This window comes from Ambystoma mexicanum, chromosome 1p (genome assembly GCF_040938575.1).
Source record: "Ambystoma mexicanum isolate Mex_15411 chromosome 1p, UKY_AmexF1_1, whole genome shotgun sequence".
In the NCBI taxonomy this organism is placed as follows: Eukaryota; Metazoa; Chordata; class Amphibia; order Caudata; family Ambystomatidae; genus Ambystoma; species Ambystoma mexicanum.
Window position 1 is genome coordinate 233,152,958 of NC_090921.1, and position 10,661 is coordinate 233,163,618.

The 10,661-nt window shown below is 46.3% G+C and overlaps 4 non-coding genes and 2 pseudogenes across 4 annotated transcripts; all 6 read left to right on the top strand.

The window, feature by feature from the left end:
* The first annotated feature begins 1,638 nt into the window (after window positions 1–1,638).
* On the top strand, window positions 1,639–1,883 carry LOC138460831 (U2 spliceosomal RNA; annotated as a pseudogene).
* Window positions 1,884–2,506: 623 nt separating this feature from the next.
* On the top strand, window positions 2,507–2,697 carry LOC138459462 (U2 spliceosomal RNA). The gene has a single exon (XR_011262602.1). It is a non-coding gene; the product is annotated as a U2 spliceosomal RNA (small nuclear RNA).
* A 623-nt stretch (window positions 2,698–3,320) lies between these two features.
* On the top strand, window positions 3,321–3,511 carry LOC138458801 (U2 spliceosomal RNA). The gene has a single exon (XR_011262482.1). It is a non-coding gene; the product is annotated as a U2 spliceosomal RNA (small nuclear RNA).
* Window positions 3,512–4,124: 613 nt separating this feature from the next.
* LOC138458812 (U2 spliceosomal RNA) lies at window positions 4,125–4,315 on the top strand. Its single transcript, XR_011262483.1, has one exon. It is a non-coding gene; the product is annotated as a U2 spliceosomal RNA (small nuclear RNA).
* Window positions 4,316–4,947: 632 nt separating this feature from the next.
* On the top strand, window positions 4,948–5,138 carry LOC138458823 (U2 spliceosomal RNA). The gene has a single exon (XR_011262485.1). It is a non-coding gene; the product is annotated as a U2 spliceosomal RNA (small nuclear RNA).
* Window positions 5,139–7,893: 2,755 nt separating this feature from the next.
* LOC138461007 (U2 spliceosomal RNA) lies at window positions 7,894–8,064 on the top strand (annotated as a pseudogene).
* The last annotated feature ends 2,597 nt before the right edge of the window (window positions 8,065–10,661 follow it).

Sequence of the window (10,661 nt, forward strand, 5' to 3'; positions counted from 1 at the left end):
GTATTTTGGAAGGTGTTCTGGTGGAGCTTTGTTTTGTTCGACAAACTGTTCCATTAACTGTGCATATGTACAATCCGTTTGTGTCAGCAGAGAAAATTAGTAATTGGCTATTACATTATTGTGAAGAAGTGAGAGGAGGTCAAGTTCAAAGAAATAAATTTGGGTATTTTAACGGTGATCGGAGATTTGTTGTGGTGTTAAAAAAACATCCAGAATGCATTGGAGGTTTATATCACCCCCCGGGTGTGTTTAAGATTTTGGAACAGAATGGGTATCTGTATTACCCCAACCAGCCAGTGTTTTGTAGGTTTTGTCGACAGTTTGGACACGCAAAACGAAACTGCCCGAAAGATAAATGTTGGAATTGTGGTGATCCAAACCATAAAATAGTTGACTGTGATCAGAAGCTGATGTGTACTGTTTGTGATATGGAGGGACATGTTGCAGCGACATGCCCGACTACCCGGCGTACATATGCACAAGCTGCTAGTAAAGGTGGTTTTCACAGAGAAGATCGTGAAGATGTGAAAAACCTGGTTAACATGTCGGAGGATCTAAGAACGAAAGAGAAATTGGTTGATAAAATTGAAGATGCGACAAGCCTGATTAAGGCAGTAGTTGAAGTTCCCCCTGTTGATGTATTATGTACATATGCTCAAGCAAATAGTGGAGGTGGGATTCGACAGGAGGTACGTGTGGATACAGAACGCTTTGAAGATGTGGAGAAAATTGATGTGACAGGTGAAAAAGAGGTTGAGAAGAGAAAAGACGAAGAAGGAATTATTCAAGTAGCCAGTGGAAGTAGAATTGGCCGGGAGAATGGTGGAGTCACAGACTGTTTGGTGGTTGCGGAAAAGGTTGAGAAAACGGTTACGAAAGCAGTTGGAAAGGCATTAACGAAGGTTGAAGTGTGGAGTGCACTACTTGTTTGGACGGGGACCTTGCGTGAAAAATGGTCATTTTCTATTGAGCGTGAACATTTGGTTTTAAATGATTATTTACGAATTCAGTTTGATGAGAAAAAAGAAGATGTTGATGTAAATGAGCATCAAAGGCTATATGCGATATATCGGACTCACAGATGGAGACAGTTTGAGAAGGAGGAGATGGAACACCCTAGGCAGTGGTGGAGAGAAGATAACTATATTCCTAAGGTGAAGGTTTGTTCGACTAAACAGGATGCAGTGTCGCCCCAGCTTCTACCACCACGTGTTAAGAATTTTTTGGAAAGGGAAAGAGTGGTGGTTCAACGAGCTGCATGTATGGGGAAAATAGAAGCGGCTTTGAGCGAGGTTGAGAATGTTCAACAAGGTATTGATATTCAGAAAGTAGAGACATTGAATAAGTATAGTGTTTTACAGGCTGAGTCGGACAGTGAGAAGAACGAGGAAGTGGTGAATCGGTTGACGCAGAAGGAGATTGAGCGAAAGTCAAGGAGACAGAGATCTGATCGGAGCCGGTCAGGCATTAGAGATGGGAAAGCATCTTTTAAGTAGTATTGGAATGAGGAAAGGAGATAAGAGAGAAAAATTGTGATAGACCGATGTGAAATTTTTGGATTTTTTTATTGATTTGGTGTTTTTAATTTGGAGTTTTTTTCTATTGGCATTTTTTGATTTGGTGTTTTTTTTGATTGGCATTTTTTGTAAATTGGAGGTTTGGGACGGTTGAAGGGGTGAAGTGGAGACCGAAAAGAAAAAAAAAAAAAAAAAAAAAAAAAAAAAAAAAAATCTGTTCTTATCAGTTTAATATCTGATACGTCCTCTATCTGGGGACCATATATTAAATTGATTTTTGGAACCGGGAGATGGAATGGGAGCTTGCTCTGTCCACTCCACGCATCAACTTGGTATTGCAGTACCTCCAGGACTGGTGCACTTCCCCACTTGGGGAAAACAATGCTGTGAAAAAGAAAGACTGAGCAATTCTTGAAAGAAGAGCACTTTGCAATATTTTTTTGTTTAAATGTGTTTTTTTTTTCCAGTGTTTCGGAAAAGGTGCTGTTGTGTCACGGGAGGAAAAAAAAGTCTGCCCTTTTTGCTTGCTTTTCACAGGAGCTGCAAAGCAAGGCAAAGGAGCCAGCCAGCCAGCCAGCAGCACAAGGAGGAGATGGGGGACACTGTCCTTCCCCTGCCTCACCCCTGAAAGTCCCCGAACGGCCCCGAACGGCCAAGCCTTATCTGAGGGGGACGCACTTGGGGGAGCATCTCCTGGGCAGCTGAGGGTGACTTTCGGCCGCTAGGTGACGGGGCCAGTGCCAGGCCGGGCTGCAGCTTGGCTGGGTGGAGCTCTGCAGCCTGTGTCTGGCCGTCTCGCACCAGGCGCTGTGGGACCCATGGAAATCTTGGGGCGGAGCCATGCAAAATATGCTTACCATACCGCCGGGCATGCTGGTCATGCAAATGCTATTCTTGGCCGAGGAATCTGGGGCTCTGCCGCAGAGCGTTGCTCCGAGTCAGCAGGGGAGCTGCCGAGCAGCAGTCTTTCAGGCAAAGCTTTTGTGGGCATCGCTTCTCGGCCTTTTGGCTAAGATCAAGTATAGTATCTGTTCTTATCAGTTTAATATCTGATACGTCCTCTATCTGGGGACCATATATTAAATTGATTTTTGGAACCGGGAGATGGAATGGGAGCTTGCTCTGTCCACTCCACGCATCAACTTGGTATTGCAGTACCTCCAGGACTGGTGCACTTCCCCACTTGGGGAAAACAATGCTGTGAAAAAGAAAGACTGAGCAATTCTTGAAAGAAGAGCACTTTGCAATATTTTTTTGTTTAAATGTGTTTTTTTTTTCCAGTGTTTCGGAAAAGGTGCTGTTGTGTCACGGGAGGAAAAAAAAGTCTGCCTTTTTTGCTTGCTTTTCACAGGAGCTGCAAAGCAAGGCAAAGGAGCCAGCCAGCCAGCCAGCAGCACAAGGAGGAGATGGGGGACACTGTCCTTGCCCTGCCTCACCCCTGAAAGTCCCCGAACGGCCCCGAACGGCCAAGCCTTATCTGAGGGGGACGCACTTGGGGGAGCATCTCCTGGGCAGCTGAGGGTGACTTTCGGCCGCTAGGTGACGGGGCCAGTGCCAGGCCGGGCTGCAGCTTGGCTGGGTGGAGCTCTGCAGCCTGTGTCTGGCCGTCTCGCACCAGGCGCTGTGGGACCCATGGAAATCTTGGGGCGGAGCCATGCAAAATATGCTTACCATACCGCCGGGCATGCTGGTCATGCAAATGCTATTCTTGGCCGAGGAATCTGGGGCTCTGCCGCAGAGCGTTGCTCCGAGTCAGCAGGGGAGCTGCCGAGCAGCAGTCTTTCAGGCAAAGCTTTTGTGGGCATCGCTTCTCGGCCTTTTGGCTAAGATCAAGTGTAGTATCTGTTCTTATCAGTTTAATATCTGATACGTCCTCTATCTGGGGACCATATATTAAATTGATTTTTGGAACCGGGAGATGGAATGGGAGCTTGCTCTGTCCACTCCACGCATCAACTTGGTATTGCAGTACCTCCAGGACTGGTGCACTTCCCCACTTGGGGAAAACAATGCTGTGAAAAAGAAAGACTGAGCAATCCTTGAAAGAAGAGCACTTTGCAATATTTTTTTGTTTAAATGTGTTTTTTTTTTCCAGTGTTTCGGAAAAGGTGCTGTTGTGTCACGGGAGGAAAAAAAAGTCTGCCCTTTTTGCTTGCTTTTCACAGGAGCTGCAAAGCAAGGCAAAGGAGCCAGCCAGCCAGCCAGCAGCACAAGGAGGAGATGGGGGACACTGTCCTTGCCCTGCCTCACCCCTGAACGGCCCCGAACGGCCAAGCCTTATCTGAGGGGGACGCACTTGGGGGAGCATCTCCTGGGCAGCTGAGGGTGACTTTCGGCCGCTAGGTGACGGGGCCAGTGCCAGGCCGGGCTGCAGCTTGGCTGGGTGGAGCTCTGCAGCCTGTGTCTGGCCGTCTCGCACCAGGCGCTGTGGGACCCATGGAAATCTTGGGGCGGAGCCATGCAAAATATGCTTACCATACCGCCGGGCATGCTGGTCATGCAAATGCTATTCTTGGCCGAGGAATCTGGGGCTCTGCCGCAGAGCGTTGCTCCGAGTCAGCAGGGGAGCTGCCGAGCAGCAGTCTTTCAGGCAAAGCTTTTGTGGGCATCGCTTCTCGGCCTTTTGGCTAAGATCAAGTGTAGTATCTGTTCTTATCAGTTTAATATCTGATACGTCCTCTATCTGGGGACCATATATTAAATTGATTTTTGGAACCGGGAGATGGAATGGGAGCTTGCTCTGTCCACTCCACGCATCAACTTGGTATTGCAGTACCTCCAGGACTGGTGCACTTCCCCACTTGGGGAAAACAATGCTGTGAAAAAGAAAGACTGAGCAATTCTTGAAAGAAGAGCACTTTGCAATATTTTTTTGTTTAAATGTGTTTTTTTTTTTCCAGTGTTTCGGAAAAGGTGCTGTTGTGTCACGGGAGGAAAAAAAAGTCTGCCCTTTTTGCTTGCTTTTCACAGGAGCTGCAAAGCAAGGCAAAGGAGCCAGCCAGCCAGCCAGCCAGCCAGCAGCACAAGGAGGAGATGGGGGACACTGTCCTTGCCCTGCCTCACCCCTGAAAGGCCCCGAACGGCCCCGAACGGCCAAGCCTTATCTGAGGGGGACGCACTTGGGGGAGCATCTCCTGGGCAGCTGAGGGTGACTTTCGGCCGCTAGGTGACGGGGCCAGTGCCAGGCCGGGCTGCAGCTTGGCTGGGTGGAGCTCTGCAGCCTGTGTCTGGCCGTCTCGCACCAGGCGCTGTGGGACCCATGGAAATCTTGGGGCGGAGCCATGCAAAATATGCTTACCATACCGCCGGGCATGCTGGTCATGCAAATGCTATTCTTGGCCGAGGAATCTGGGGCTCTGCCGCAGAGCGTTGCTCCGAGTCAGCAGGGGAGCTGCCGAGCAGCAGTCTTTCAGGCAAAGCTTTTGTGGGCATCGCTTCTCGGCCTTTTGGCTAAGATCAAGTGTAGTATCTGTTCTTATCAGTTTAATATCTGATACGTCCTCTATCTGGGGACCATATATTAAATTGATTTTTGGAACCGGGAGATGGAATGGGAGCTTGCTCTGTCCACTCCACGCATCAACTTGGTATTGCAGTACCTCCAGGACTGGTGCACTTCCCCACTTGGGGAAAACAATGCTGTGAAAAAGAAAGACTGAGCAATTCTTGAAAGAAGAGCACTTTGCAATATTTTTTTGTTTAAATGTGTTTTTTTTTTCCAGTGTTTCGGAAAAGGTGCTGTTGTGTCACGGGAGGAAAAAAAAGTCTGCCCTTTTTGCTTGCTTTTCACAGGAGCTGCAAAGCAAGGCAAAGGAGCCAGCCAGCCAGCCAGCAGCACAAGGAGGAGATGGGGGACACTGTCCTTGCCCTGCCTCACCCCTGAAAGTCCCCGAACGGCCCCGAACGGCCAAGCCTTATCTGAGGGGGACGCACTTGGGGGAGCATCTCCTGGGCAGCTGAGGGTGACTTTCGGCCGCTAGGTGACGGGGCCAGTGCCAGGCCGGGCTGCAGCTTGGCTGGGTGGAGCTCTGCAGCCTGTGTCTGGCCGTCTCGCACCAGGCGCTGTGGGACCCATGGAAATCTTGGGGCGGAGCCATGCAAAATATGCTTACCATACCGCCGGGCATGCTGGTCATGCAAATGCTATTCTTGGCCGAGGAATCTGGGGCTCTGCCGCAGAGCGTTGCTCCGAGTCAGCAGGGGAGCTGCCGAGCAGCAGTCTTTCAGGCAAAGCTTTTGTGGGCATCGCTTCTCGGCCTTTTGGCTATGATCAAGTGTCGGGATTCACCTTAGCTGGCTTGCCCAGTCCAAGGTAGACTCCTTTTACAGCTGGTCTCCCTGACCTTCGGGTCAGGGAGTGGGCTACTGATCATGCCTTGAAGGGCCGGAGAATCTTTCGGGCTGGACGTGTTTTGAGTGGAAGATTTGAAGGGGTACGTATCAGGAGTCCCCCCCAGCATGGCTGAAGCATCGCGTGTTCTACCGCCGGCGACGCAGCTGAGATATTCGATTCGGATTGCTGTCCAAAAGGATTTCCAAGAAGTAAAGGATTTCGACTATGTTGTTAATAAGGTACTTTTTGAGGCTTTACAAATAGACAGAGACAAAATTTATTGTATGCAAGAGCATAGGAACGCTTGCATGTATGATATTACTTTTGTAGACGAAGTCTCTTCCTTGAGTGCGTATGAAGTGTACAAAATGGAAAAGAAGAACAATAATATTTTGGAAGGTGTTTTGGTGGAGCTTTGTTTCGTCCGACAAACTGTTCCATTAATTGTGCATATGTACAATCCATTCGTGTCAGTAGAGAAAATTACTAATTGGTTATTGCATTATTGTGAAGAAGTGAAAGGAGGTCAAATGCAAAGGAACAAATTTGGATATTTTAACGGTGATCGGAGATTTGTTGTAGTGTTAAAAAAACATCCAGAAGGCATTGGAGGTTTATGTCACCCCCCGGGGGTGTTTAAGATTTTGGAACAGAATGGGTATCTGTATTACCCCAACCAGCCGGTGTTCTGTAGGTTTTGTCGACAGTTTGGACACACAAAACGAGATTGCCCGAAAGATAAATGTTGGAATTGTGGTAAATCGAACCATAAATTGATGGAATGTGATCAGACACTACTGTGTACTGTTTGTAATACGGAGGGACATGTTGCAGTGACATGCCCGACGACTAGGCGTACATATGCACAAGCTACTAGTGAAGGTGGTTTTTTCAGAGGGGATCGTGCAGTTGTGATGAATCCGATTAACACATTGGAAGATTTAAGGAAGGAAGAGAAGTTGGTTGAAAATGTGGATATAGTACGAGTGGAAGATGTGGAAAACATTGTAGCAGTAGATGAAGAAGAACTTGAAAAGGGAATAGATGAAGATGAAATTGTTCAAGCAGCCAGTGGAAGTGAAGTGGCAGATGAAAAGGGGGCTGAGAAGAAAAGTGGAATGAAAGTTGCTCAAGTAGTCGGTGGAAAGTATGAGGAACAGTTTTCTTGGATGTATGGAGAAATATTACCGAATAGTGAAATTAGGGAAAAATTGGAAAGATTTCCAGAGTTTTTTTATTATGGAAAAGCTTTGTCTTCTGAGCGGGAGGAATTGATTTTGAACGGTTATATAAAACATCGGATTGACAAGAAAGAAAAAGACTGTGATTTCCAACAGCATCGACATGATTTCAGATTATATCGGGATTATCAACGGAAGTGTTTTCAGTTGATGGATGCCAGGGAGTTGGAGAGTAAAATAAATGCTTTAAATCCTGTGATAGGGGTTAGTTCGGCTGGACAGGATTTAGTGGTGCTCCCGTCTTTGACACCACACGTCAAGAATCTTTTGGAAAGGGAAAGAGTGGTTGTTCAACAAGTTGATTTGCAAGTACGTACTGCCGTTCAGGGAGTGAAAACGTCGAATAAGTATGGGGTTTTACAATCTGGGTCGGATAGTGAAAAGGATGAGGAGGTGGAGAATCAGTTGTTACAGAAGGGGATTGAGCGAAAGTCAAGAAGGCGGAAATCTGATCGGAGTCGGTCAGCCATTAGAGATGGGAAAGCATCTTTTAAATAAGTTCTGAAATGGGGAAAGAAGATAAGAGAAGAAAAGAGAAAATTCTGTTGAGCAAAATTTGTATTTTTATGTGGCAGCAGAAAAATTGGAGACTTTTAATATCCTAGATTTTGGTTTTTTGAACCTCTGAAATAGAGGAGAAGAGAATAAATTATAAATGTAGTTATACGTTTTTTTTTTGATTGGCCTTTTTTGATTTGACATTTTTTGATTTGGTCTATTTTTCTTTTTTCCTGATTTTCAAAAAATTGGAGGTTTGGGACGGTTAAAGGGGTGATGAGGAGACCGAAAAAAAAAAAAAAAAAAAAAAAAAAAAAAAAAATCTGTTCTTATCAGTTTAATATCTGATACGTCCTCTATCTGGGGACCATATATTAAATTGATTTTTGGAACCGGGAGATGGAATGGGAGCTTGCTCTGTCCACTCCACGCATCAACTTGGTATTGCAGTACCTCCAGGACTGGTGCACTTCCCCACTTGGGGAAAACAATGCTGTGAAAAAGAAAGACTGAGCAATTCTTGAAAGAAGAGCACTTTGCAATATTTTTTTGTTTAAATGTGTTTTTTTTTTCCAGTGTTTCGGAAAAGGTGCTGTTGTGTCACGGGAGGAAAAAAAAGTCTGCCCTTTTTGCTTGCTTTTCACAGGAGCTGCAAAGCAAGGCAAAGGAGCCAGCCAGCCAGCCAGCAGCACAAGGAGGAGATGGGGGACACTGTCCTTGCCCTGCCTCACCCCTGAAAGGCCCCGAACGGCCCCGAACGGCCAAGCCTTATCTGAGGGGGACGCACTTGGGGGAGCATCTCCTGGGCAGCTGAGGGTGACTTTCGGCCGCTAGGTGACGGGGCCAGTGCCAGGCCGGGCTGCAGCTTGGCTGGGTGGAGCTCTGCAGCCTGTGTCTGGCCGTCTCGCACCAGGCGCTGTGGGACCCATGGAAATCTTGGGGCGGAGCCATGCAAAATATGCTTACCATACCGCCGGGCATGCTGGTCATGCAAATGCTATTCTTGGCCGAGGAATCTGGGGCTCTGCCGCAGAGCGTTGCTCCGAGTCAGCAGGGGAGCTGCCGAGCAGCAGTCTTTCAGGCAAAGCTTTTGTGGGCATCGCTTCTCGGCCTTTTGGCTATGATCAAGTGTCGGGATTCACCTTAGCTGTCTGGCTTGCCCAGTCCAAGGTAGACTCCTTTTACAGCTGGCCTCCCTGACCTTCGGGTCAGGGAGTGGGCTACTGATCATGCCTTGAAGGGCCGGAGAATCTTTCGGGCTGGACGAGTTTCGAGTGGAAGATTTGAGGGGGAACGCGTCGGAGGACTCCCCCAGCATGGCTGAAACATCCCGTGTTCTACCGCCGGCAACGCAGTTGAGATATTCAGTTCGGATTGCTGTCCAGAAGGATTTCCAAGAAGTGAAGGATTTCGACTATGTTGTTAATAAGGTACTTTTTGAGGCTTTACAAGCAGACAAAGACAAAATTTATTGTATGCAAGAGCACAGGAACGCTTGCACGTATGATATTACTTTTGTAGACGAAGTCTCTTCCTTGAGTGCGTATGAAGAGTATAAAATGGAAAAGAAGAATAATAGTATTTTGGAAGGAGTTCTGGTGGAGCTTTGTTTCGTCCGACAAACTGTTCCATTAATTGTGCATATGTACAATCCATTTGTGTCAGTAGAGAAAATTACTAATTGGTTATTGCATTATTGTGAAGAAGTGAAAGGAGGTCAAATGCAAAAGAACAAATTTGGATATTTTAACGGAGATCGGAGATTTGTTGTAGTGTTAAAAAAACATCCAGAAGGCATTGGAGGTTTATGTCACCCCCCGGGGGTGTTTAAGATTTTGGAACAGAATGGGTATTTGTATTACCCCAACCAGCCGATGTTCTGTAGGTTTTGTCGACAGTTTGGACACATGAAACGAGATTGCCCGAAAGATAAATGTTGGAATTGTGGTAAATCGGACCATAAATTGGTGGAATGTGATCAGACACTATTGTGTACTGTTTGTAATATGGAGGGTCATGTTGCAGTGACATGCCCGACGACCAGACGTACATATGCACAAGCTACTAGTGAAGGGGGTTTTTTCAGAGGGGATCGTGCACTTGTGAAGAATCTAATTAATACATTGGAAGATTTAAGGAAGGAAGAAAAGTTGGTTGAAAATGTGGATACAGTACGAGTGGAAGATGTGGAAAACGCTATAGTAGTAGATGAAGTAGAACTTGAAAAGGGAATGGATGAAGAAGAAATTGTTCAAACAGTCAGTGGAAGTGTAGTGGATGAAAAGGAGGCCGAGAAGAAAAGTGGAATAAAAGTTGCTCAAGTAGTCGGTGGAAAGTGTGAGGAACAGTTTTCTTGGATGTATGGAGAAATAGTACCGAATAGTGAAATTAGGGAAAAATTGGAAAGGTTTCCAGAGTTTTTTTATGATGGAAAAGCTTTGTCTTCTGAGCGGGAGGAATTGATTTTGAACGGTTATATAGAATATCGGATTGATAGGAAAGAAAAAGACTGTGATTTCCAACAGCATCGACGTGATTTCAGACTATATCGGGAGTATCATCGGAAGGTTTTTCAGTTGAAGGATGCCAGGGAGTTGGAGAGTAAATTAAATGCTTTACATTCTGTGAAAGGGGTTAGTTCGACTGGACAGGATTTAGTGGTGCTCCCGTCTTTGACACCACACGTCAAGAATCTTTTGGAAAGGGAAAGAGTGGTTGTTCAACAAGGTGATTTGCAAGTACGTACTGCCGTTCAGGGAGTGAAAACGTCGAATAAGTATGGGGTTTTACAATCTGGGTCGGATAGTGAAAAGGATGAGGAGGTGGAGAATCAGTTATTACAGAAGGGGATTGAGCGAAAGTCAAGAAGGCGGAAATCTGATCGGAGTCGGTCAGCCATTAGAGATGGGAAAGCATCTTTTAAATAAGTTCTGGAATGGGGAAAGAAGATAAGAGAAGAAAAGTGAAAATTCTGTTAAGCAAAATTTGTATTTTTATATGGCAGCAGAAAAATTAGAGACTTTTAACATCCTAGATTTTGGTTTTTTGAACCTCTGAAATAGAGGAGAAGAG